Source organism: Delphinus delphis, chromosome 4, assembly GCF_949987515.2.
Source record: "Delphinus delphis chromosome 4, mDelDel1.2, whole genome shotgun sequence".
NCBI lineage: Eukaryota > Metazoa > Chordata > Mammalia > Artiodactyla > Delphinidae > Delphinus > Delphinus delphis.
In genome coordinates this window covers 85,309,299-85,336,969 of record NC_082686.1, presented here as the reverse complement: position 1 = coordinate 85,336,969, position 27,671 = coordinate 85,309,299, and the positions used below count along the sequence as shown (strand labels likewise).

At 36.9% G+C, this 27,671-nt stretch overlaps 2 long non-coding RNA genes across 3 annotated transcripts in view; one reads left to right on the top strand and one right to left on the bottom strand.

Annotated features, from left to right (window-relative positions):
• LOC132424180 (uncharacterized) overlaps nucleotides 1–27,671 on the top strand; it is a 119,142-nt gene that overhangs the window by 11,937 nt on the left and 79,534 nt on the right. The gene's annotated exons all lie outside the window — the stretch shown is intronic.
• LOC132424181 (uncharacterized) overlaps nucleotides 1–27,671 on the bottom strand; it is a 217,415-nt gene that overhangs the window by 156,029 nt on the left and 33,715 nt on the right. Inside the window, exon 2 of the long non-coding RNA XR_009519176.1 lies at nucleotides 15,204–15,252. This is a non-coding gene — a long non-coding RNA (uncharacterized lncRNA). The remainder of the gene's footprint in view (nucleotides 1–15,203; nucleotides 15,253–27,671) is intronic.

Sequence of the window (27,671 nt, the reverse complement as noted above, 5' to 3'; positions counted from 1 at the left end):
ACTTTTTTTTTCTTAGCCTCTAAAGAGACATGGACACTTAGATTTTACATGTCTAGTAAGCAAGTCTGCTTTTGTACATAGGAAACTTTTGACCCACGCCAGCCTGAAATTCTTCTCCATTTATAGGTAAGCCTGCTGAATTGCCTTAACTAGGCTTTTGCTCTATCGTCTTCCTTTGAAAACATCTTAAGAACTAAATAGACCCGTATACATGGTCCTACTGACCAATATATCAGTCAAGAACACGATTAGTTTTGATGTTCAGTGCTGAATAAGGTTCAGTCATATGCATAAGTCTGATCTTTTAGACAGTGCATTTTAAATAACTTCCATGTTTCATATTCTAAGCTAGAAGCAAGGAAAGAATAAACTATGCCTAGCAAGATATTTATCAAGTAGTAAGTACTTAAATATTTATTTAATGAGAAAAGGAAAGGATACATTAATAAAGGAATAATTGGATGCAGGTATAAATATAGCATAATCCACAGGAATCGTCAAGCCATAAATTAGAATAAGGGATTTATCATTGGCAAAAATGACTAAGCCAACAAACATAAAAAATAAAAGCTATTGTAAAGCCCCATTTTCCAATAAAACAGAATCAAAACATCATTCAAATAGTGAAAGAGTGTGTTTAAAAAAAATACTGGGACTTCCCTGGAGGTCCAGTGGTTAAGACTCTGCACTCCCAAGGCAGGGGGCACAGGTTCGATGCCTGGTCGGAGAATTAGGGTACGCACATTGCACCGTGCAGCCAAAATTAAAAAATTTTTAAAAACATACTAACCTGGAGGAGATAAAATTTGATATTTGAAGAGAACGTATTATAAACTCTAAAGAAATCCCCATACAACCCAATCTTTCTTCTCACACCCATCCTCCCCCACCCCAGCACACACAATCACCACCCTCATATATAAGCCTCATGCTTGTCTTGTCTACTTGCTCTTCCTGAAATAACCTTGATTTGAAAAAGAGGAAGTTAGAGATGATAGAGGGATAAAAGAAAGTTCCCTCCAGCTAAAATTCTCCTTCCTTCTCTGCCTGTTATTCTTCAAGATCTGCATAATTGCCACCTCTTCTAATGAAAACCTTTTTTGATCTGCTATAGCCCCCCGGCTAATTGCCCCCTTCATCACCACTATCACTACAACTTACCTCTTCCCCTCTTTTGCACTTATTTCACTATCTTTTATTATAGCTCCCTATATCTGTCCTTTCTCTAGGATAGGAGCTTTCAAAGAGGAGTTGGGTCTCATTTCCTGTTTTTTTTTTAATTTTATCTTATTTATTTTTTATACAACAGGTTCTTAATTAGTTATCTATTTTATACATATTAGTGTATATATGTCCATCCCAATCTCCCAATTCATCCCACCACCACCCCCCCGCCACTTCCCCCTCTTGGTGTCCATATGTTTGTCCTCTACATCTGTGTCTCTATTTCTGCCTTGCAGACCAGTTCATCTGTACCATTTTTCTAGAGTCCACATATATGCATTAATGTACGATATTTGTTTTTCTCTTTCTGACTTACTTTACTGTGTATGACAGTCTCTAGGTCCATCCACGTCCCTACAAATGACCCAATTTCGTTCTTTTTTATGGCTGAGTAATATTCCATTGTATATATGTACCACTTCCTCTTTATCCATTCATCTGTTGATGGACATGTAGGTTGCTTCCATGACCTGGCTATTGTAAATAGTGCTGCAATGAACATTGGGATGCATGTGTCTTTTTGAATTATGGTTTTCTCTGGGTATATGCCCAGTAGTGGGATTGCTGGGTCATATGGTAATTCTATTTTTAGTTTTTTAAGGAACCTCCATACTGTTCTCCATAGTGGCTGCACCAATTTACATTCCCACCAACAGTGCAAGAGGGTTCCCTTTTCTCCACACCGTCTCCAGCATTTGTTGTTTGTAGAAGTTCTGATGATGCCCATTCTGACTGGTGTGAGGTGATACCTCATTGCAGTTTTGATTTGCATTTCTCTAATAATTAGTGATGTTGAGCAGCTTTTCGTGTGCTTCTTGGCCATCCGTGGGTCTTCTTTAGAGAGATATCTATTTAGGTCTTCTGTCTATTTTTTGATTCGGTTGTTTGTTTTTTTAATATTGAGCTGCACGAGCTGTTTATATATTTTGGAGATTAATCCTTTGTCAGTTGCTTCATTTATGAATATTTTCTCCCATTCTGAGTGTTGTCTCTTCGTCTTGTTTGTAGTTTCCTTTGCTGTGCAAAAGCTTTTAAGTTTCATTAGGTCCCATTTGTTTATTTTTGTTTCTATTTCCATTACTCTAGGAGGTGGGTCAAAAAGGATCTTGCTATGATTTATGTCAGAGTGTTCTTCCTATGTTTTCCTCTAAGAGTTTAATAGTGTCCTGTCTTACATTTAGGTCTTTAATCCATTTTGAGTTTATTTTTGTGTATGGTGTTAGGGAGTGTTCTAATTTCATTCTTTTACATGTAGCTGTCCAGTTTTCCCAGCGCAACTTATTGAAGAGACTGCCTTTCCTCCATTGTATATCCTTGCCTCCTTTGTCATAGATTAGTTGACCATAGATGCGTGGGTTTATCTCTGGGCTTTCTATCCCGTACGATTGGTCTATATTTCTGTTTCTGTGTCAGTACCATATTGTCTTGATTACTGTACCTTTGTAGTATAGTCCAAAGTCAGGGAGTCTGATTCCTCCACCTCCGTTTTCTTCCCTCAAACTGCTTCGGCTATTTGGGGTCTTTCGTGTCTCCATACAAATTTTAAGATTTTTTTGTTCTAGTTCTGTAAAAAATGCCGTTGGTAATTTGATAGGGATTGCCTTGAATCTGTAGATTGCTTTGGGTAGTATACATTTTCACAATGTTGATTCTTCCAATCCAAGAACATGGTATATCTCTCCATCTGTTTGTGTCATCTTTAATTTCTTTCATCAGTGTCTTATAGTTTTCTGAGTGCAGGTCTTTTACCTCCTTGGGTAGGTTATTCCTAGGTATTTTATTCTTTCTGTTGCAATTGTGAATGGGACTGTTTCCTTAATTTCTCTTTCTGATCTTTTGTTGTTAATGTATAGGAATGCAAGAGATTTCTGTACATTAATTTTGTATCCTGCCACTTTACCAAATTCATTGATTAGCTCTAGCAGTTTTCTGGTGGCATCTTTAGGATTCTCTCTATGTATAGTATCATGTCATCTGCAAAGAGTGAAAGCTTTACTTCTTTTCCACTTTGTATTCCTTTTATTTCTTTTTCTTCTCTGACTGACGTGGCTAGGACTTCCAAAACTATGTTGAATAATAGTGGTGAGAGTGAACATCCTTGTCTTATTCCTGATCTTAGAGGAAATGCTTTCAGTTTTTCACCATTGAGAATGATGTTTGCTGTGGGTTTGTCGTATATGGCTTTTATTATGTTGAGGTAGGTTCCCTCTATGCCCACTTTCTGGAAAGTTTTTATCATAAATCAGTGTTGAATTTTGTCAAAAGCTTTTTCTGCATCTATTGAGATGATCATATGGTTTTTATTCTTCAATTTGTTAAAACGGTGTATCACACTGATTGATTTGTGTATATTGAAGAATCTTTGCATCCCTGGGATAAATCCCACTTGATCATGGTGTATGACCCTTTTAACGTGTTGTTGGATTCTGTTTGCTAATATTTTGTTGAGGATTTTTGCATCTATATTCATCAGTGATATCAGTCTGTAATTTTCTTTTTTTGTAGTATCTTTGTCTGGTTTTGGTATCAGGGTGATGGTGGCCTCATAGAATGAGTTTGGGAGTGTTCCTTCCTCCGCAATTTTTTGGAAGAGTTTGAGAAGGATGGATGTTAGCTCTTCTCTAAATGTTTGATAGAAATTTCTTCAAATATTTTCTCAGGTCCTTTCTCTCTCTCTTCTCCTTCTGGGACCCCTATAATGCGAATGTTGTTGCATTTAATGTTGTCCCAGAGGTCTCTTAGGCTGTCTTCATTTCTTTTCATTCTTTTTTCTTTATTCTGTTCCACGGCAGTGAATTCCACCATTCTGTCTTCCAGGTCACTTATACGTTCTTCTGCCTCAGTTATCCTGCTATTGATTCCTTCTAGAGTATTTTTCATTTCAGTTATTGTATTGTTCATCTCTGTTTGTTTGTTCTTTAATTCTTCTAGGTCTTTGTTAAACATTTCTTGCATCTTCTCGATCTTTGCCTCCATTCTTTTTCCAAGGTCCTGGATCATCTTCATTATCATTATTCTGAATTCTTTTTCTCGAAGGTTGCCTATCTCCACTTCATTTAATTGTTTTTCTCGGGTTTTATCTTGTTCCTTCATCTGGTACATAGTCCTCTGCCTTTTCTTTTTGTCTGTCTTTCTGTGAATGTGGTTTTCATTCCACAGGCTGCAGAACTGTAGTTCTTCTTGCTTCTGCTGTCTGCCCTCTGGTGGATGAGGCTATCTAAGAGGCTTGTGCAAGCTTCCTGATGGGAGGGACTGGTAGTGGGTAGAGCTCTGGTAGGCAGAGCTCAGTAAAACCTTAATCCACTTGTCTGCTGATGGGTGGGGCTGGGTTCCCTCCCTGTTGGTTGTTTGGCCTGAGGCAACCCAACACTGGAGCCTACCCAGGCACTTTGGTGGGGCTAATGGTGGACTCTGGGAGGGCTCACACCAAGGAGTACTTCCCAGAACTGCTGTTACTAGTGTCCTTGTCCCCACAGTGAGCCACAGCCACCCCCCACCTCTGCAGGAGACCCTCCAACACTAGCAGGTAGGTCTGGTTCAGTCTGCTATGGGGTCACTGCTCCTTCCCCTGCGTCCCGATGTGCACACTACTTTGTGTGTGCCCTCCAAGAGTGGAGTCTCTGTTTCCCCCAGTCCTGCCGAAGTCCTAAAATCAAATCCTGCTAATCTTCAAAGTCTGATTCTCTAGGAATTCCTCCTTCCATTGCCAGACCCCCAGGTTGGGAAGCCTGACATGGAGTTCAGAACCTTCACTCCAGTGGGTGGACTTCTGTGGTATAAGTGTTCTCCAGTTTGTGAGTCACCCACCCAGCGGTTATGGGATTTGATTTTATTGTATTGCGCCCCTCCTACCACCTCATTGTGGCTTCTCCTTTTTCTTTGGATGTGGGGTATCTTTTCTGGTGAGTTCCAGTGTCTTCCTGTCGATGATTGTTCAGCAGTTAGTTGTGATTCCGGTGCTCTCACAAGAGGGAGTGAGCACACATCCTTCTACTCTGCCGTCTTGAACCAGTCTCCTCATTTACTTTTATATTTATTCCATTCTCCCTCTCTTCCTTCTTCATTCCTAATCCAGAACCTGGCAAAAAGTAGGAACTCAGAAAATGTTTGTTGCATGGAAGGGAAGAATAAAAGAAAAAAAGGAAGTTTATTTCTGATGAAAAAAGCCATTTGTCTTCTTTCTTCAAAATATTTTGTCTTTTCAAATTCAAGGGCAGCCTTTTTTTCCCTAGGTGTTAGGGTGTGTGCCCTCCAACACCTTACTTTGGCAAAGAGCCCAAATTCCATTTCCAACCAGCTGAGTTATTTTCAGTTTCTATGTGGTTCATTCATGCTTTTCCCCTTCATTGACACATTAACACTCCATGGCGAGTGGGTCCTGTTCAGCTGACAGCCCCTCTCAGCCCCACGCCTCTAAGCTGTACTCACTTCACTAGTTCCCAACTGCCTGCCTCTTGGGGAGCTCTCTGTCATCAGCGTCATCTAGCTGGCAGAGGAGTTGTTTGTTTGCTGTTGTCATACCTAAGTTTGATAATTAACAACATGAAGCAAACTCAGAGAATGAGAGACCTCTGCTAGAGGCTATCTTCTCTTGTATGTTCTTTTCAAAAGCACCTGGCTTGTTTTAAGAAAATGAGAGAAATACAGATAATGAAAGAACTGGACAGATCTAATATCTGCTTAATTTGGTATCTTGTTAAAATCTCTCATGTTTATTCTTCTCAAATACGTACACTCTTTCCCTCCATGCCCTCTGTAATAGTGAGTCTCGATGAGTTTCAAGCTTGATCTTGTTTTGTAGGTAATGAATTTATACCTTAACCTCACAAACAGCACTAATCCATGAGCAAATTTAGTAATTAAAAATCTAGCATCTCTAAAGCATGGCGTACAAAGGTTTTGTTTATTGGCTTCCAAAAGGAAATCACACATACACACACAATTATTTGTTCCAAGGTTAGCATTTCAGGATTGACTTTTGTGCCTTAGGCCCTTAGTAGGTGCTCAATAACTCCCCACGGACACACTGATTTGTTTTAGTAGCTCCCTGTTATTTCCAAAAAGACAGCATTTTCCAGAATTTTCTGGTCAACAAATGAAATGTACGTTGTTTTTTTTTAAAGCTGTGGAAATAGGATAATTCATATTGCGAGGTTATTTATTACCAGCCAGACCCTCATCTTGCTCTACAGGGCTCTGATAATCACCTATTTCAGAAGCCATTAGGCTTCTGTGTGTTGTAAAGCACTCTTCACTATAATGTGTCTATGCCTTTGTATTCTAGGGGGAGGAATGGTGTGTACTGAAGTAACAGACCTCTGTTGACCAAGTAAGAAAGTCTTTGATGCACAAATAGTTCATTAAACTGCTTTTATTTGATACTGTTGAAATTAAACAGTGTGTGGAATCCCTGCCCAGGTATGGGAACATATAAAACCTTTGAGGATATGTACATTAATTCAAATGCTTAATGTTACTGAAACAGAGACTTATAAGAAAAATGCACATTGAAAGAATGTAACAATCAAAGCTTAGGCACTTATAGGAGGACAGCAGAAGCTGGATTTAACTTATTGATTTTAGAACCACTGTTTTATGAAAAGGAGGCAAAATATTGCTTTTACTGTTTTCAGATAATAATGACTGTTGTTGCAAATTATGAAATTTAATTAGCTATATAAATGCCAGAGGAACAAATAGTGTGCTATTGTCTTGATATCTTTCCAGAAATTAGTCTTTTAAATAAATTTGCCATATTAATCATCTAAAAATATTTTTGATCACTGAATTAATAGTTTGCAGACTGTTTTCAGGTACTCATTGCCATAGGTGATTGCTTCTTAATTACTACATGGGTTCTTTCTATTCACTCATATTAATTCATGTTTTCTGGCACAGTCCCAAAAGGCAGCCTTGCCCTATATCTTCTAATTACTTCTATAATTGAATTTGCCCACTTTTTCTAACCTATTTTTTAAACTGACTGTGTTTGTTCATGGTTTATTGTGTCTTTTTTGTGTCAGTTCTCTGCAAGCAGAATGTACATTGATTCTTTCCTCGTTTCTCATTAATTTTCAAGAGCTTTGCTGCATGTCTGTTTTTTCAGTCTGTCAGACCTATTGCTGAACCAAAAAAATAAAAAGACTCTTATTATTAAAGGTTAGGTAAAATAGACTGAAGTTAATTAATTCATTAGTAACTCTGAGCCAATTACTGAAGGCTTCTCTTATTTATATACTTGTTAACAAGACAGAAATGAGAAAGGCCAATTACAGGCACATGTCCTTCAGAAGTTCAGCAAGCCCAGAGCTTATGCATTTATTAACACTCCTCCAAAAAAAATTCAGCTCATCTATCAGATATGTGAAACTACATTAAAAAAATTGTTGACTAACATTCTATTCCATTCTGTTGATAAATTCTAAAGGGTTTTCCCCCATCCAGATATCTTTAATATGTCTAATATTACTAAATTCTTCTAAAATTATCTCAAAGAGCATTACTTAGCCTTAGAGCAATTACAAAAACAGAAAAAAAAATTATTCTCTGGTTTTCAGTATTTTCTTCTTTCTAAGCTTTTAATTCCTGAATTGGGATACTTGATTAGCAGATTTTATATACTAGAACCCTTTAAATATATTCCACTTGATTTTTATTGAATATGCCAAAACTTTACAACATGTAGAAAGGCAGGTTTTCCCATATTTTTCCTGGTGACCAATATAAAAAATTGTAACTGCTTCATCCGTACAAACTACCTGCACAGTACATACTATAACCATTACTTCCCCTTCCCTGCCTCAGAAATATTTTAATTTAACTGGGGTTGGGAGGAAAGGGGGTTGGTGACTGATTAGTTTTTTATACATCTGTATTCTCTTTATAGGTTTGTGTCAGCATGGGACCAACAAATCAACAGAATGAATTGACACTAATGTCTCAATAAACTGACTGGTTGTTTGGCTGAATTAAAACTAATTTTAGTTATGTTTTTTCTTTTTTTTTTAACTTTTTAAATATTGTATAGATATGGGTTTCCACAGTCAAGTGATGCCAAAATAATGTCAGGGTTTCTGCTGCCTTAGTTTTTCCTCAGTTCCAAATATATTAAAATTTAATCGACTGTTTTATAGCATGATAATAACAATCACAGCATTAGAAAATAAGAAAGAATCTCAGCAGATGATTAGTTCATGTCCTTGATTCTTGGAAGACCAAAGAATAAAACTTAAAAATATGTAGTGTGGCTTATTCAGGAAGCCTTTCTTAATACTTTCTACATCGGAAGTTAATACTTCCTTGGCCTCCAAATTTTCATACCCTCTTATTTATAACCATTTTATGGACCTTTTCACTTTTTACCCTGCATTATAATAACTTGTATCTTTTTCTCTTTGAATTATTACTTAATTGAGAAAGTAACTACATATTACGCACTTTGTAGCCCCAGCACTTAGCACAATGCCTGGGAAATAGTAGGCCCTCAAGAAATATATGTCAAAAGCATTAGGAATAAGGAGTCCATAATCTCCTTTTAATGTGTTCACTGTCAAACCTCCCTCACTGTCTGGGCTAACTAAAGAGTCTCTTGCTTGAAATCAGTTAATGTGTCTTAATTTTATGTGGTAACTACAGTAAATGGGTAACAAATGTTGCATTATTAATTCAGAATGTAGATTTCTCTGCTCAAGATTAAAAATCTATACTACTTTTTCCTCAAATGAACTGTTTCTCGTTCCTTTAATTACTACATGACTAATTTATGTATGACTTTACCAGCCTCCAGTTTGTGACTTTGGGCCAAGACCACACAGGCCCTTGTTACCACTTCCCAATTCCATGTGCAGTGATGTCTCGGTATATTCATCAACACCTGTGTGGAACAGAAATTAGATTTCCCAGACTCCTTTACCTTTTACCCATCAGTTCTTCAAACCCCTGCTGCAGTGACTGGTTTTCCTTCTTTTTTTTTTTTTAATATTGTCCCTGCCTTTCTTTCTTTTCACCCTTCCTTCCTTCCTTCCTTTCTCTTTCCTCTCTGTCTCCTCCCCTTTCTCTTTCTTCCCCCTCCCTCCCTCCCTCCTTTTTTCTTTCTTTCTGCTTTTTTGAAATAAGGTACCTCATAGCTATATCTCCTAATAACAGCACTTCATATGTTTATAATGATTTTCCAGTGTATGAGCTCTTTTCACAAACATCAACTTATTTGATTTTTTCAGGCTAAATATTATGCAGATGATGAAACTAAAATTCAGAGAAGTTAAGTGACTTGCCCAAGGCCACACAGCTAGTTACAATTTCAATTTTTAAATTCCTGATTTGTTTGCCAGAGAGAACAAAATCCAGAAGGCCCCCTTTTCTTATGTAGTTCTTAACTCTTATGTGAGGAAACTACCTAACAATTGGATTTGCAGCCAACTAAATGATTTTTCCAGGAATTATATAGGTCATTGTAAGGAAAAGAAATGTGGCCTAGTAGTTTGATGTGCATATATCATGTGAAAATGCATATTTTGATTCAGTAGGTCTGCATTTCTAATGAGCTCTCAGGTGGCCTGGGGGCTGAAGCTGCGGTCCACGGACCTCACTTGCAGTAGTTAGGCCTAGCGGACAGAGTGAGGCTCTGGAGTTGGGGGGACTTGACTCAAGTCCCGGCTCTTCTGTTTACTGTGACTTTGGGCAAGCTACTTAGCCCCTATGAGCCTCAGTTTCTTCATCCTTAAAATGAGGATAGTAATATGTATCTTACTGAAAGCCAAGGGAATTGACTTGCAACGAACTGGCCTTCTTCCTCTCCATACTACTGCCTGATCAATCTTCCTAAGGTCTCCCTCCACTCAGAAACTTTCCAGTGAGCCTCACTGCCTGGTGAATCATGTACAGACTCCTCCCTTTGAGCCTCAAACCTTCAATGGTACAGCCAAAGTCACCTTTCTAACTTGATCTCTCCTTACTTCCTACTCACACCTTATATGTAACCAACATATTAGATTTCCTATTTCTTCTTCTTGATTCAGCTTTGTTCCACCCAGTCTTCATCATATCTATTTCATTCTTCCTTTAAGTCCCTTTTCCCATCCAGGTTCTTAATGGGAGTGTTTTCCTGCTCTCTATCTCCTCTCATTCCTAACTGCCACACATATCTAGATATGTCTCTCTGGATTTGAATTCTCATAACACTGTTTATATCTATGGATGGTTTCTTTTGTATTCTTTCTTATGTTTTAGTTATTTCTACAATGATCCCATATCCTATTAGACTCTAAGTTCCTGGAGGATGGGGATCAGGTATTGTTCAGATATCACAGTAGTAAGACCATAACTTTGGGGCACACAGACCTGGGTACATACCTCAGCTCTACCATTTACCAGAACAAGTCTCCTAACCTATCTCAGCTCCAGTTTTCTCATCTTTAAAGTAGGGGCCAATAATACCTAACTTGCAGAGTTACTGGGAAGAAATGTTGTACATATAAAATACCTCACACAGTATCCAGCACATAGTAAGAGCTCATGTGAGTGAAACTGAATAGATTAGAACTGAGCATGTAATCCCAACAGAACACAGACATGTATTCTAGTGTATGAACAACTGAACCCAAGCCCAGGCTTCCAATTTATGTGAACATTTTAACATTTTCTTTTCTGGCTATGTTTATATCAGTGTTAAGTCTTATTAGAATATTCCATATTCAGCCCTCTTCAAATCAAAGTACACTTGTTGATCTAGCTCCCAGTGAGTATAAAGTGATAATGGAAAGGTAACACAGTATGGTTTAAAAAAAAATCATATGGTTTATAGTTAAACCTGGATTTGAATCCAAACTGCCACTCTCTTGCAATTTCCTAATCTCTCCAAACTATAACAATCTCAGAAGTTGGATTTAGGATGTTTTCACTTTCTTCCTTGTATTTGTCTATATTTTGGGGATTTTTTAAAATAAAGAGCATATTATTTCTGTAGCCTAGAAACAATAATAATACTATCATGAGTGACAGCAATAACTTTCAATGCTCCAAATCTCCACTTTTGTAAACTGAATTTATATTTTTATATATGTGTGTGTGTATATATATATATATTTTTTCTTTATTTGTTTGTTTGACTGTTCAGGGCCCTTGTGGATTTAAATGTTTTGCTTATTTCAGTAATTGCTAAGGAGCAGTATATTCTTTTTATATTCTTATCAACTAATTTTAAAAACAACTAAATAGGGACTTCCCTGTGGCCCAGTGGGTAGGACTCTGTGCTCCCAGCGCAGGGGGCCCATGTTTAATTCCTGGTCAGGGAACTAGATCCCGCCTTCATGCCACAACTAAGAGTCCGCATGCCACAACTAAAAGATCCCATGTGCTACAACTAAGACCCAGTGCAGCCTACATAAATAGATAAACAAAAAAATATTTTTCAAAAACAACTAAATATATCAATAAACTGTATCACCATTCAGTTTAAGATGGGGGACAAATACTCTTTTTATAACTAAAAATTAAATTTTGTCAATGTAACCAAATTTCACTCAATGCCTGGACACAGCGTGAGAGATAGAACCAAGTTCTATCTAAACTTAAGGCAGTCAAAGTCAAAGTCACGGCCATAGTCAGTATGTTGTTTTGTTAATGTGGGTAAAGAGGACTTAAAAAAAAAAAGAATATGGGGCAAACCTTGTTTTAATCAGGGAGTATATGGAAAGAAAATTAAATGCCTATATTAAAACCTATTCTTTCAGACTACAAATAACATTTTCCTTCAGCCTCAAGAGACAATCGTAAAACAATGGCTCATAGTGCTTTTAGAACAGGAACTGAAGTTATATACTGTACATGTATTGTCCTATATAGGAGGAAGGCAATGTTTAAAGCTGCTGTCGCCTCCTGGAAAAAAAAAACTGGGATTCTCAGTCAAGTATGTATGCGTTTTCTGTTTTTCTGTCTTGTGGGTCTTTATTGTTAAAAATATTTTTATGAAATTGCTCTGTGCTTCAAGCTTCGTGTGGTCTTGTTTGCTTGTTCTCAAAGCTCAAACCATGACATAGTTATGAAACATCTTGAGTTATTAAAAGTAGAGAAATTGTACTTTGTTTGTGAACTGAACAGCAGACCAAGCAATGTCTTCGGAAAGAAAGATCTGATTTTGTATAAAAAAATGTTCTTTTTCATTATAAGCTAAAATGATGATTCCAGGACAAGAGACAGAAATTATCACTTGAAAGCTGTAATGTTGACGCTGTCTACATAGCTGTAAATGAAGTAGAGATTGGTTTCTATTTCTTGGCCTATTTGGCCTTAATGAGTGATCAGATCTTGAAAAGTCACCTTGAGATTTAAGTTACCAGTCTGCAGCATACTGATGATCAACTTAATAACAAAGAGATATTTAATTTCACTTCCTGAGGCATAAACACAAAGTGAGACACATGCCATCAAATGGTTAAGAGCATGGGCTTCAATTTAGACCCACATGAATGTGAGCCCTGGGTCTACCCCTGGCTAACCATATGTGATCTTTGGCAACATAACCTCATGAAGTCTGTTTCCTCATCTGTAATGTGGGGATTCATATCGTATTTCATCAGAGTTAAGATGCATATTCTTTCACATTTTAACATCTCTGATATCAGAATACATCTTAGAATAGATGATCTGTCTTGGTTTAAAGCTTTTTTTTCTTACTAGTACATAAATTGTGGAATTTACAATCTATGACATTTGAGATTCAATTAAGTAATATATACTTCATAGAGTTGTTCTGAGATATAAATAATGATATAAAACCTAGAACCTGGCCCACAGAAGACTCTCAATAAATAATACCCATTAATGTTGTACAGTATGATTTTTCATAATCTCTGGCATTTTCCTGTCCTTTAGTCATAATTTTTGTTTGCCAAAACTGGAAGTTAGTTTCTTTGCAAAATCCTAGTGTTGGAATAGTCTGCCTACTGAATTGTTCATCAAATTTCCTCTAATTTCTCTGGCAGCAAGATATTGACCCTAAGGGTATATAAATCTGAAACATGATCAAAATAAAGGTTTGTGAAAGTCCACACTGATTTGTCAGATTAAGTTGTCTGCAGACAAAAAGAGGAATAAAGAGTGAGCACGCTTCACCAGCTCCTGGCCCGTGGCTAGCACTACAGCAGTGTTGTAGAGAGGCAACAGAATGCACAGAATGGTTAAAGAGCATAGATTCTGAGCTAAACTGGCTGAGTTCAAATCTTGGCTCTTCAGTTTACAAGCTGTGTAACATTGGACAAGTTACTTAACCTCTCTGTGGCCTCCATTTCCTCCTAGGGTTGTTGTGAAAATGAAATGAGAGCTGTCTATAGAGAATGCTTTGTAAATTTGCTATTATTGAAAATACACCCTTCTTGTGTTTAAGTTCCTTAAAAAGGTCTCAGTTTTCTGATACTAAAGGAGAATATTCTAATCAATTTACTTTTCAAGACGGTAACTGTTATAATTCTATTAGAGGCTTATATATAAATATATGTTTATATGTGATATAAAACATATAACACACAAACAGTGCCTTTGAGGTATTTGTAATCATATGACCCAAATGATAAAACTAGTCTACCTATCAGCAAACACATGATTGGAAAAAAAAAATCAAATAAGTCTGAGGTTGCTTCCAACAGCCTCTGGGGTGTCCGTACAATATCTTGTTATGGCTTAAAATTCAGTATACTATAGGTCAACCTGTACCCGTTATGATTAAGAATTTTAAAATGGATGGCCTGCTTCTAACATTTGTTCACTTGTAACCTATATTATTCTAATTTTTTATAGTTGTGAACATGACTGTTGTGCCTAGAACAACTATGGCCATCAAACAAGTATCTCTAAGCACTGAGATTGGGCGTGGCTTTTAACTTTTTGATCACAACTTTAAATATAGAGAATAAACTCTGAAATGAAATAAAGCTTACCAATAGTTAGTCATTATTTTTTGAGTGGTAATTATGTGGTAATTCACTTGAATAATTGTAATCAGTATTATTTTTTCATAACCAAAGCACATTTTTAGCTTTTCTCTCTCTCTCTGTTCAAATTTTGTTCACTCTCTAATGTCTGTCATTAGTGTCAATATCAAGAGACTACAGCACAGTGTGTTAGAATTTTGGTGTCCCAACAACTTGGCTCCAAAACCCAGTCTGTCACTCAATTAACCCCCAAAATCTTTGATAAGATTCGTTCTTGCTCATGTCATAGGTCTGATAAGGGCTGGGTGGCCTTCCTTTATCCTGTAGCTCTGCTATCTAATGCATGCTTCCCACAGTCATCTTTGTAGGGAAAGCAGAACGTGGAGGGAACCAGTCCTGGAAATGACTTATGTCACTTCCATCCAATTCCATTAGCTAAAACACAGTCACACGACTCGAACCGAATTACAAGGGAGGCTGGTAAATACCAACTTCCTACTTGCCCAGTTAGAAATAATAGTGCGTGAATACACAGCATTTTCTCTGCCACAGCACTTGCTAACTGTATTACTTTAAGCAAGTTACTTAACTTCCCAGAGCCTCAGTTTTCTCATTTGCAAAGTGGTGGTAATAATACCTATCTTGCAAAGCTGCTATGATGAATGAGGAAAGGAGTGTATAGCATGTGGCATATGATAAGTACTCCATAAAACTGTTATGTTTTATTACTAATAATCAATAGTTTCTCCCTAAAACACATACATGCATAGAACCCAAGCCACTGGCACCCAAGTTCTTTGGTCCTCACTGGTTTAGCTCTCTACTGATCATCTAGCTCCTGCCAAGCTTGCTGGGAGTGCAGGACTCAACGCAGCTGAGACTCTTGGCCACGGGACTGATGTCAGTTATAAGGGTCATACTACAGGAACTGGGGTAAGGAGAAACCAAAGCCAGAGCAGTACACTGAAAACGGGCTCTATGTTCTCCAGGAATCTTGGAGGGGGAGACTGACGGGATGAATTAAAGGGGTGGAGGACAGAGGGGAGAACTCACCAGTTGTGTCAACTTATGCTCGACTGGACCGCAAGTCCCAAGATGGCAGCTGCAAGAAAGGGGAAAAAATGAACACATACTGAGTACTTACAATGTAGCAGGCATCATGCTGGGGCTTTCACACGAGAGACCTCATTTAATTCTCACAAAGATCCTTAGGTAACAAACATTAACCCCTGTTTCCAGTATGGTCAAAATAACTCACCCAAATTTACATAGCTAGGAAGTGACATAGCTGGGACTGGGTCTTCAAAATCCTAATGCAGTGCTCTTTGTACTACACCACCACTTTACATCTCCCAGTGATGCTGAATTGTGCTGAGGGCCAGCAGATCTCAGAGAATAGACAGGAAGCTTATCCTCCTCAGGAGAGCAGGAAGTTAACCTCCTCAAGCAATCCCCTCTACCCCTACTTCTCACATGACCAGAACAGCTTAGAGTACAATGGGAGAACCCTCCCAAACACATACAAATATACCTCTATCTGCTTGCTAATATTTGAAATTAATTTCTCTGAGGGAGGCAATGAGTTTGTGGATGGGTTTCCATTAACATGTATGTGATATCATTTCTTTTGGGGGGCACACGGAGGGTGGAATGATTTTATTGAATAGAGCAAGGACTTGGATGGAGAAAACTGATTAAACCAAGGCCACAGCTCCTTGATTTCACCGGAAAATGACCCAGAAGAACTTCTGAGTCCTCTGTACCCATGTAAGCCTAGAATATGGTGGGAACTAGTTCCATAGAACAGTCTCACAAAATGAACCCTGAGTACCATGCCATAAAGTACCCTCAGGGTATCCAAATATATTTAGACAAACCAAAGGATTTGGGACTTGGCATTTTACAGGAACAATATGAAGACAGAATTACATCTGCAGCAGTATAACTGAAATGAATATAAGACCAGGTTTTTCCAATCTGTCAAAATAAATTTACTTGGAATTGTGAGCAGCATGAACTCTGTAAGTTACAGTCTCTGCCTCTATTTTTTTTTTTTTTTTTTTTTTTTTTGCGGTACGCGGGCCTCTCACTGCTGTGGCCTCTCCCGTTACGGAGCAACAGGCTCCGGATACGCAGGCTCAGAGGCCATGGCTCACGGGCCCAGCCGCTCCGCGTCATGTGGGATCTTCCCGGACCGGGGCACGAACCCATGTCCCCTGCATCGGCAGGCGGACTCTCAACCACTGCGCCACCAGGGAAGCCCATCTGCCTCTATTTTTAACACATGTTAGGATTCTACCTACTGATTTGGGCTGATTCTATTATACTTAAGTATAATAGTTCATAAGATGCTCAACATCACTGACGATCAGAGAAATGCAAATCAAAACTACAATGAGGTACCAATTCACACCGGTCAGAATGGCCATCATTTAAAAGTCCACAAATAACAAATGCCAGAGAGGGTGTGGCAAAAAGGGAACTCTCCTACACTGTTGGTGGGAATGTAAGTTGGTGCAGCCACTGTGGAAAACAGTATGGAGGTTCCTCAGAAAACTAAAAATAGAATTACCATATGATCCAGCAATCCCACTCCTGTGCATATATCTAGACAAAACTATAATTCAAAAATGTACATGTACCCCTATGTTCATAGCAGCACTATTCACAATAGCCAAGACATGGAAACAACCTAAATGTCCATCGACCGATGAATGGATAAAGAAGATGTGGCACATATATACAATGGAATATTACTCAGCCATAAAAAGAAACGAAATTGAGCTATTTGTAATGAGGTGGGTAGACCTAGAGTCTGTCATACAGAGTGAAGTAAGTCAGAAAGAAAAAGACAAATACCGTCTGCTAACACATATATATGGAATTTAAGAAAAAAAAAATGTCATGAAGAACCTAGGGGTAAGGCAGGAATAAAGACGCAGACCTCCTAGAGAACGGACTTGAGGTTATGGGGAGGGGGAAGGGTGAGCTGTGACGGGGCGAGAGAGAGTCATGGACATATACACACTAACAAACGTAGTAAGGTAGATAACTAGAGGGAAGCAGCCGCATGGCACAGGGATATTGGCTCGGTGCTTTGTGACAGCCTGGAGGGGTGGGATAGGGAGGGTGGGAGGGAGGGAGACGCAAGAGGGAAGAGATATGGGAACATATGTATATGTATAACTGATTCACTTTGTTATAAAGCAGAAACTAACACACCATTGTAAAGCAATTATACCCCAATAAAGATGTTAAAAAAAAAAAAAAAAAAGATGTGGTACATATATACAGTGGACTATTACTCGGCCATAAAAAAGAACGAAATAATGCAGTTTGCAGCAATAAGGGTGCAACTAGAGATTATCATACTAAGTGAAGTCAGAAAGAGAAAGATAAATACTATGTGATACCACTTACATGTGAAATCTAAAATATGACACAAATGAACCTATCTATGAAACAGAAACAGAATTACAGACATAGAGAACAGACTGGTAGTTGCCAAGGGGGAGGGGGTTGGGGAAGGGATGGAGTAGGAGGTTGGGGTTAGCAGATGTGAGCTTTTATATATAGAATGGATGAACAACAAGGTCCTATTGTATATCAGTATCCTATGATAAACCATAATGGAAAAGAATATTGAAAAAAGAATGTATATGTATAACTGAATCACTTTGCTGTACAGCAGAAATTAACACATTGTAAATCAACTATACTTCAATTTAAAAAATAATAAAGGGAAAAAATACAGATGGTAGTACAAAAATATTAAAAATAACTATACTTTTTAAGTTCAAAAAAAAAAAATAGTTCATGACCCAAGATGCCTCTCTTACTTGCAATATATTTTAGGACTCCCTTGTCATTTCTGTGAAATGGTGTCTTCCTTACTATTACTTTTCAATGGATACTACTTAGAACAGGGTTTTCACAGTCTACATTGTACTGAGATGCAATTCAGTGTAGTGATTAGTGGTTTTGTTTGAACCCAGGCTTCATCATGTACAAGCTGTCTAACTTTCAGCAAGTTATTCCTGTGTGCCTCAGTTTCCTCATCTGTCAAATTTGGAGGTTAATAGTGCTACTTCATAAGTTCGTTTCAAGGATTAAATAATTCAATATATGTAAAGCAATTAGAAAAGTGACTAACACGTGATAAGAGCCCAATTCTCTAACAAGGACCTCAAGGATGAGGGAAAGGGCCTGGGGGAGAGAAAATCCAAGCTGTAAACACTTTTATATCATGCAATGGGAATGGAGAAGTGGTTAAAATTTGTCTCACTGGTCTATGTTTCAACAGTTCAGAAACAAAGACCATTGCTTCTCAAATTTTAATGTGCTTATGAATCACCTGGAGATATTGTTAAAATGAGGACCCATCTGTTAGGTCCAAGGTGCAGGTTGAGATTCTGTGTTTCTAACAGGCTTCTAGGTGATGCTGATGCTGCTGGTCTGCAGACCTCACTTTGAGGAACCAGAGTCTAGAGAACACCTATTCTAATTGCCACAAAGGCTCTTTATCTAGGACAAGAAAACTCTCCAGGGATCTTCCTTTAACTTAGTTTCTTTTGTCATTTTGGTCATGGGTCAATAACATGTTTGAAAATAAGTATTGATTCTGAGGAAAAAGGCGTAGATATTCTCTCTTGAATTACATAAAATATTTTTAATCCTTAAGCATTTGATGATTTTTCCCCTTAGGATCCAAAATTGGCTTCTCCTTTCTGTTCATTAATTACAAACTAAAGGACTGAGATGTTTTTTGAGGTAGCCAGAATGTCTCCATCTGCTTTCCAAATAGGGATGGGATCAGCAAAACCAAGCATCCTCTTGCCAAACGGTGACCTTCGCCAAGCAACCAGTTCTTTAATTCTATCCTCATGCACATTTCAAAGGAAATGTAAACCACAAGTTTTGTGTTCCACTGACAAATCATTGACATTTCTCATAAAAAGGTTTTTGATTGTTTAGGAGCTTCAAACTACCAGGCAGTGTTTTGCTAAGACCGAAGTTGGGCCTTCACAAACAGCTAAGTTGAACAGCATTCAGATCTGAAAAGTCTAAATCCAGTCAAATGACCCTTGTTGACCTCACAGATTCAGGTTAAATTAATTTTTAATCATTTAGTCAATTTCTTCACTATCTTCTATAGATACTTCCTCATAGAAAGTTAGGATAGTCAGAGACTTGAACCTGTGTGTTTGTGTGTGTGTGTGTGTGTGTGTGTCTTTTAAAACATGTCTACAAGCAAAATCAACAAGCATCATTTCTAATCTTTTCTGAAGCCAGCAAAAAGCCCTCAGGAAGAGTGATCCGTATCCCACCATCAAGTCACCTATGACTAATTCTTACTTCTAATTCCACCGAGATTAAGCCAGAGTCTTACAGGAGGAGTGGGCAAACTTTTTCTGTAAATAGCCATTAGTAAATATTATAGGCTTTGTGAGTTATACAGTATATTAGTTTGCTAGGGCAGCTGTAACAAAGTACCACAAACTAGGTGGCTTAAACAACAGAAAAGTATTGTCTCACAATTCTGGAGGCTAGAAGTTAAGATCATGGTGTCCACAGAGTTGGTTCCTTCAGAGGGCTGCAAGAATCTGTCTCATGTCTTATCCCTGGCTTTTGGTGGTTTGCTGGCAATCTTTGGCATTCCTTGGCTGCATTACCCTTATCTCCGCTGTCATCTTCACATGGTGTTCTTCCTGTGTACATGTTTCTGTCCAACTTTCCCCTTTTTATAAGGATACCAGTCATATTGGATTGGGGCCCATTCTCCTCCAGTGTGACTCCATCCTAATTTAAATGATTACATATGCAATGACCCTATTTCCCCAAATAAGGTCACGTTCTGAAATACTGGGGGTTAGGACTTCAACATATGGGTTTGGTGGGGAGGGGAGAACACATTTCAACCTATAACATATAGTATCTGTCCTAGCTACTCAACTCAGCTCTTGTAATACAAAATCAGTCATAGAAAATCCATTAAAAAATGGGCATGGCTATGTTACAGTGAAGTTTTACTTAGGAAAACAGGTGGCAGGCAGGCAAGCACTAGTTAGAGGAGCCTAGTTTTAGAGTATCTCTGATCCTTTCTGAATATGAAAGAAACCAGGAAGAGATGTGGCACTTGGCAAAGAAGAGAAGAAAAAACTTTTCAACTTTTGAGAATATCTACTTTATATTCTAGTCACAGTGTTTTACATTAGGCTTTAATATGTTATGTTTTTATTCAGGTATAACCTGAGTTAGTATACATAGTTTCAATTAAGCAAACTGGTATAAATTTTATAATGATGACTCTAGTTATCATCATATACTTTGTCTTTGGACTGTTACTAAGTTCTAGAATGACAGAAAAATAGACCTTTCCATTTAACATTATGCTGCATGCTTTGCTTTTTAGTATGAATTGTCCAAAAACATTATAATTATTTGTGATTTTTAATCCCATTAGAAATGTGTGTATATTTATGCTCATGAATACATTTGATATTCCTTTCCATATAATTAATATTTCTAGAATGCCTACATGCACTATATTTGGTTGTGTACAATGAGTCCTGGACAAGACACAAACATTGTCTCCAGGAATTTACTCTGTCCTGGAAGATATATACAAAGGAAATAGATAATATAGTAATAAATATTCAAACATCATCCAAGATTTACATATATACCTGCCAAGTAGGGGGGATTGCTTTGTCCTGCTTGGGTTCATATATATGCATATATATGTGAACCTTGCATCTTCACTTACGGAACCTTAAATGGAACAAAATTAGAGAGTTCTGTAGAGTGTCATAGATGTAAGAGTGCTTAAAAAAGCTTTCACAGAAACCTTGAAAGTTGACTATGTAGTAAAGAAAAGATATCAATCAGCCACATACTATATATTTTATAACAGTAACAGAGGTCATGCTCCCACTTATATTAAAACATAGACTGGGCTTATTAATGTCCTTTTATATTAAGACACTGGGCCTCTGGAAAACCCTGGCACTCTTCCTCTATATGGTTATAAAGATGGCTAGAGTTAGAGGCCAGCATCTGCTTTAAATTTTAAGGGAACAGATGTGCAAGTAGTGAGTGGTCTTATTGAGGATGAAACAAACCCAGTCACAGGTATCAGAATTGGATGTTGGGGGCTCATTCATCTTCAGCAGAGGTGCCCCACAAAATCACTTACTTGGAGTGCCCCAAGATTGGCCTTGTATTAGGATCTGAAAGAAAATACCCACTGGATTTTACCAATTATAAAATAGGTCAAATTTGGGGTCCAAAAAATTGGACCATATGCCTTTAATCAGGTTTGTTACCTAAAAGGTTTTCAGTTCAGACAGAAATTTTCAGAGAAAGTGTCAGCTATGATGATATATATATAAAATGCTATATGACCTGTAATGTCAGATATATGTGGCTTTAATAATTTTAACTATTTTAGGCCCAAAGAAAACTTCCAAAATCATAATTAAAATGCAGTTGTTCTCTTTATAATTATAGAAACATCACTGCATTTCCTGACTACTATACCCATGACCTTCAATAATACAAGCCAAATCTGCCTTTACACATACAGTGGATTTCATAACCACACATAATTGACTTACTGCCTGAAATAAGATTTGAGCTCAAGGAATAAAACTAGAATTTATTCTACAAATAAGACAGTAGAACATCCCTAAATTTTTTTTATTCTGGAAATTCTTTTAATCTCTTGGATTCCATGGTCTATAGTTTGGAAGCAACTTCAACTATCCTAAGAATTTTGTACACATTTGTTTGGATATGGGGCAGTTTCTCTCTTTTCCTTCTACTTTTCCTAAAATAAAGGGAACGGACATCCATCTTCCCACAGAACTAGAAAAAGAGAATGGAACTAAATGGCTTTTTCTTCTCAACACTTTGCAAACTTTAAAAAAATGAAGCACTACAGCACGTCAATGTAGAATAATGATAATATTAATAATGATGGTGTCGATGATGATAATGATGAATTAGACAATATAATTCTCTTCTTATTCTAAGTGTGAAAACTGAAGCAAAATGATGAAGTGCCTTTCCCAAGATCAGTGGCTCCACAATTAGAACTTGGGCTTTTCCTCCTTTCACACCTCTTCTTCTGAACAAATATCACTAATGTTCATCCTCACCAGGAGAAAACCATACTGGCCCACTCAATGGCCAATTAGAATAAATTGTAAATTAGGACAAATATGATAGGTAATACAAAAATCAAAAGCTCTCTAAAGAAAAGGAACAAAAAACCTGAATAAATAAGCTTAACGGTCCATTGTTTATGGGGAAAATGATGAAATTATCATCAAAATATTCTATGAATTGAGAATGAAGATACATTTTTATGTGGAAAGATTTTACAAAAAAATAAACTACCTAGAAAAGTAAGACTCTTCTAGGACAGTTTTCATAAAAGGGGCATTAGTCTGTGTCTGGTAAGAGAAAAAAAATGCTTTGTGTGACTCTTGGTAAATTGGTTAATTAAGATTCTTCATACTAACCCATATTTAAGGGAATGTTTGTGACTCTGCTAAGCATCTGGACATTAAAACTGTGTCCACACAGGAGCATGTTCCAATTATCCCCAAACTGGCCCCACAGAGTCTCAATCATTCAGGTGAAAACACCCCTTTTCTTTAAGAGCAATTTTAGGGACACAGTAAATACTATAATGCTTCTTTTGCCCTGAAAAAAAAAAAACTAGTCTAAATATCAATCTGCAGATGCCAAACCTGTGTTTAAACAAAGTGCCAATCTGCTCCCCCATCAAAACTCTGGGTGAGGTATTGTTTCCACATTCAGGGACATTAGCCCAGCAATGCAGGAAAAAAAATCTTCATTTGGACAGTGCATCTTTCAGACATTCCCTTCTTTTATTGATTTGTTTTCTCCTGTCCCTTTTCTCCTTCTTTTGTTTCCTTATCATAGCTTCAGGTTATTACGTGCAAAGTATTGATGGGAATGGATGGTTTTGGTCGATGGAGAGCTAATGCATCCCTAATCCCACTATTGTTATAGAGTTATGCTTTACTCTGGTCTCTGATGGGGGAAAAGGTGCAAAGCTGTTGATCCTAGTGTTATTTGTCACAAACCCATCCATCAATCAAGCGCAAGCATGTCTGAATGCTGAATGACATGTGGGTCTCAGCTGAAAAAATTCGATAACACTGTATTGTCAGGTCTCTCACTCTTTTTTTGATAAGAAATACATTTGACTGAAATAGATAAGCATGCAACTACTAAAGACTTGAAGAGAGAAAGTGACATATTGGCACCAAAGGTTATATATCTTTGGTATTAATGATACTTATGAGTAAATAAAATGGGAGGGGGCAGCTACAGCTAGAGACATACAACATCCCTAAGGCTTGGTTATGTTTAAGTATTGTCACTCTACTATTATTATTCGGATTTTCAAATATTAATCTGACTGTATTTCACAGTTGGCTACCCTGGTTAAAATGTAAGCAAATGTGCATTTGGTGAAGGTGGTGAGGTGCAGGGAATCAAATATCTCTTGTTTATACTGCTCTAAACAATACAGATAGATCCTTTTTTGTTATGTATGGTAGGTAAACCCATGGAACATTTTTGTGTATATATGAACTCGTAAGTTCACAACTGTCTCCTCTTGTGAGTGAAAGCATTTGGGGGAAAAAAAGCTTTAATTATTTTAAACTGGAAATATATATGCATGTCATTTTAATAGTGACTTAACTTATAATTACAGTCTTAAAGATGGTTTTTGTGTGTCCTTTTCATCCTTAGTTACTAAATTAGGTACTTTAATACATTATGAAAGCCTGTCTTTTCAGTTATATACAATTTTCTATTCAAAGTTATTTCAAGATAATTGCATTTGGAAATAGTTAAAGCATTAAAAACAACACTAGTATAATGTAATTTTAGGGGCAAAATTAATCAACAAATCAGAACATTTTAAAAACCATTTTATTTTCTTGTCATAACATTTTAGAGAAGACAAGTATTTTTTAAATGACCTAAAAAAGCCCATCAAGAAAGGTAACAAAAAGATAGTCCTGAATTAGAGGGCACTAAGATGAATGTTTTGTAGCCATAAGTATCACCACACTATGAAAGTAAGCTATTTTTTCTCTATTCAGTGACTGGGGGCTAAAAAACTGCAAAAAAATCAATGTGAAAGTGCTTTAGATTTGTAGGGTAAATTACATGTGCTTGGCCGCTCCATTGTATTTGCCCTATATTCTATACAAGATACTTTAGATGGAACTGTCACATAATACATATACTTTACATTGATTTTTATAGATTTAACAGAACTTGAATTGAACTCCATAATAAACAAAAGAAACTGCATCTCCTTCAAATCCCTAATACCTGGATTATTCTTGAAATTCACTAAATAGTAACTCCCAATTTTAAATTCATGGTGAGAGGCAAAAAAAAAAAAATCAAATTTAATTCCTAATGCGCCTCACTTTCTGTTTTGCTTCTCTTATTGACATTTTTATCTCAACTTTACCACCTCTTTAAAACCATGTTAATTCTTAAAGATTTCCCAGGAGGGCCCATGAACCAGCAAACGGGAGCCAATCGAACCTTTGAGAGTTGCTAGAAGTTCCAAACAATGACCTTTCTATGGACTATTCTCTTGGATTTCCAACTTGCTTTAGTTTGGCCTCAGTTTGCAGTGATTTCTAGGCTGCTGTGAATTCTGATCCCATTCAAATAAAGTATCTGAAGCCACCATAAGGTTCAGGGAGTCCATGGTTATCCCAAGGGCAGCCTCTCCTAGCCAGACACTACCTATGAGGCTCCAAACAACCCTAGTTGAGAGAGAAGCAATTCAGTCCCTAGTCAGAAAAATAGTACGAGTTTGTTCCAGTCAACTCTGGATATCCAGGTCCTGGGCTCTGGACAGAACTATAACTTAGTCTCTACATACTCTTCGAATAAGGATTTGTTGAATCTAAGGTGACCTTAGTTCCACAGTGGGTCTCCAGAAAGAATATGGACTTTATAATTTTACTCATGATGATAAGAAACAATAGCAACATCAAGAATACAGGGAACCATCTTGAGATTTGGTGGTATTAGGGACTCATTCCATCCAGAAATGCCTTGGGAAGAAGGATGAAATGTGGGATAAAGGGGATTTATGTTCTGGTGGTATTTTGAAACATTTTTGAAATATTTTAGAAAATATTAAATTTTATAAATAAGAAATGAAGTCACATTGATAATGCCATAACCCACAAGTAGCATTTGTTGCTTTTCTATAATATATATGTGATACAATGAAATATTGAGACATTAATCAATTGGTCTCATGGGAATACCTTTAATATGGCTAATTACACATTGATAATCCTATTCCAAATCTCCTCTGATTAAAGAAAGATCATTAAGAGAAGGTCTATTATTTACAAGTGACTTGAAACCAATATTTTCACATAAATCAATGTTAAAGATAGCCAAGATATTAAACAATATCTATTTTCCCATGGGACACAGAATTTTGAACTCTACTCCAATGATGAACGGATCTAGAAACAGCTTTTTTCCAATGACTGTGAGATAAAGTTCTAATGCCTTCTGCTAGCCCTACTTAGCACAACAACTGTGTGTGTGTGTGTAAAACCAATTCACTCTGGGAACATTTATTATAGTTAATATTTCAATCAAACCTTTTCTTAAATGGGAACAAAATAATATTAGGAAAAGAGAAAAATATGTATAAAGACAACTCTAAAATTCTACTAAAGAACACAAGAGCAGATTTTTATAAATGAAAAGATATACCATTTTTCTGATTGAGAAGATTCAAAATGATATACAGATTCTTTCCAAGTAAATGTATAAATTTAATATAAACAAAATAAGAACCCTAATACCATTTTTAACCTTAGACAGTAATTCTAAAGTTTACTTGGAAGAATCAATGTGTGATAATAGTCTAAAAGATGTTAAGAAATTTGAGAAAGGTCTTTTTCTACCAGATGGCAAAGTACACCGTAAAGCTTCCATAATTAAATAGTGTGTGTTCTAGAAATCTGTATCCCCTGGGTCTCCAGTTATGATGATGTTCACTCTTACATTGTAGTTTTCTGTAGTCTAAATCACTCTCCAAACCTCAAAGGGGAGAAAATAGGCAAAGCAAAAATATATTTCTTATGTTTCTTAGCTGTGACTTTTTTAAGCTATAAAATTACTAAAAGGAATTATATGAAAATATTTATTTAACCTTGCTAAGGTTAAGTAAAAGCCAGAAACTATAAAGGAAATTTCTGACAGCTTTAACTTTATGACAAAATAACAGCAACAAACTTCTATATAGCAAATAACACTAAGAAAAACTGAAAGAAAAATGGTTGGGGGAGTTCAGATGGCTACAGCATCTCTTAGGGAGAAATCCATTAACATGTACATTTAAAATGTAGATACCCTGTACCCCAGCAATTCCATTTACAAGAGTTTATGCCAAGGAAATAATTGTATACATTGTCAATTATGTGTGTAAAAGGATGTTCAGTGTGGCATTTTGTGTTTATAATTGCACATAAAAGAGGGGACACTAAATGTCCATCAGTAAGTAAATGATTCAATAGATCATGGTGCTTCCATATAATGGAATACTATACAGCTGTTAAGATGGATAGTATTAAAATTAACCTCTGCTGAGTTCCACTGGCAAAATTCTGAGTTAAACGCAATATCTCATTCAATCCTTTCAACAATGCCTTGATGTAGCTATAATTAGAATTCTCATTTTAAACATGATAGGGCTAAAACTTAGGTTAAGCGGCCCCAAAACATATAACTGTCTCAGTCCAAATCTGGAACTTTTAGAAGATCTGTATGTACTTTCTGTATGACACAGAAAGATGTTAGTGAAATACTAATATGAAAAAGGGAAGTTCAAGAATAATATATAATGTGAATAGAATAATAAGAATATAAATGCGGGACTTCCCTGGTGGCACAGTGGTTGAGAGTCCACCTGCCGATGCAGGGGACACGGGCTCATGCCCCGGTCCCGGAAGATCCCATATGCCGCGGAGCAGCTGGGCCCGTGAGCCATGGCCACTGAGCCTGCACGTCCAGAGCCTGTGCTCCGCAGCGGGAGAGGCCACAACAGTGAGAGGCCCGCGTACCACCAAAAAAACAACAACAACAACAACAACAAAAAAAAAAAAAAGAATATAAATGTGAAGCAGTCACATTTATATAAATAAATGTAAAAACCTAATAGAGAGAGAGAAACGTTAAAATGGTGGTCTCTAGACGGATGGGTCTTTTCTACTTTCTTTTTACTTAACTATATTTCCTGATTTTTCAGCAAGGAACACATATTGCACTTTTTAAATTAATTAAACTAAATAATTCTAAGATACAATAGTGTTTTAGAACAGTGAAGATTATTATTCTAGCAAAGGTAATTATTTAAAATGAAGTGTTTTGAGACTCCCTATGTCTTTGCCTAAAGAACACATTCCCATAAATAGATGCTGTGTA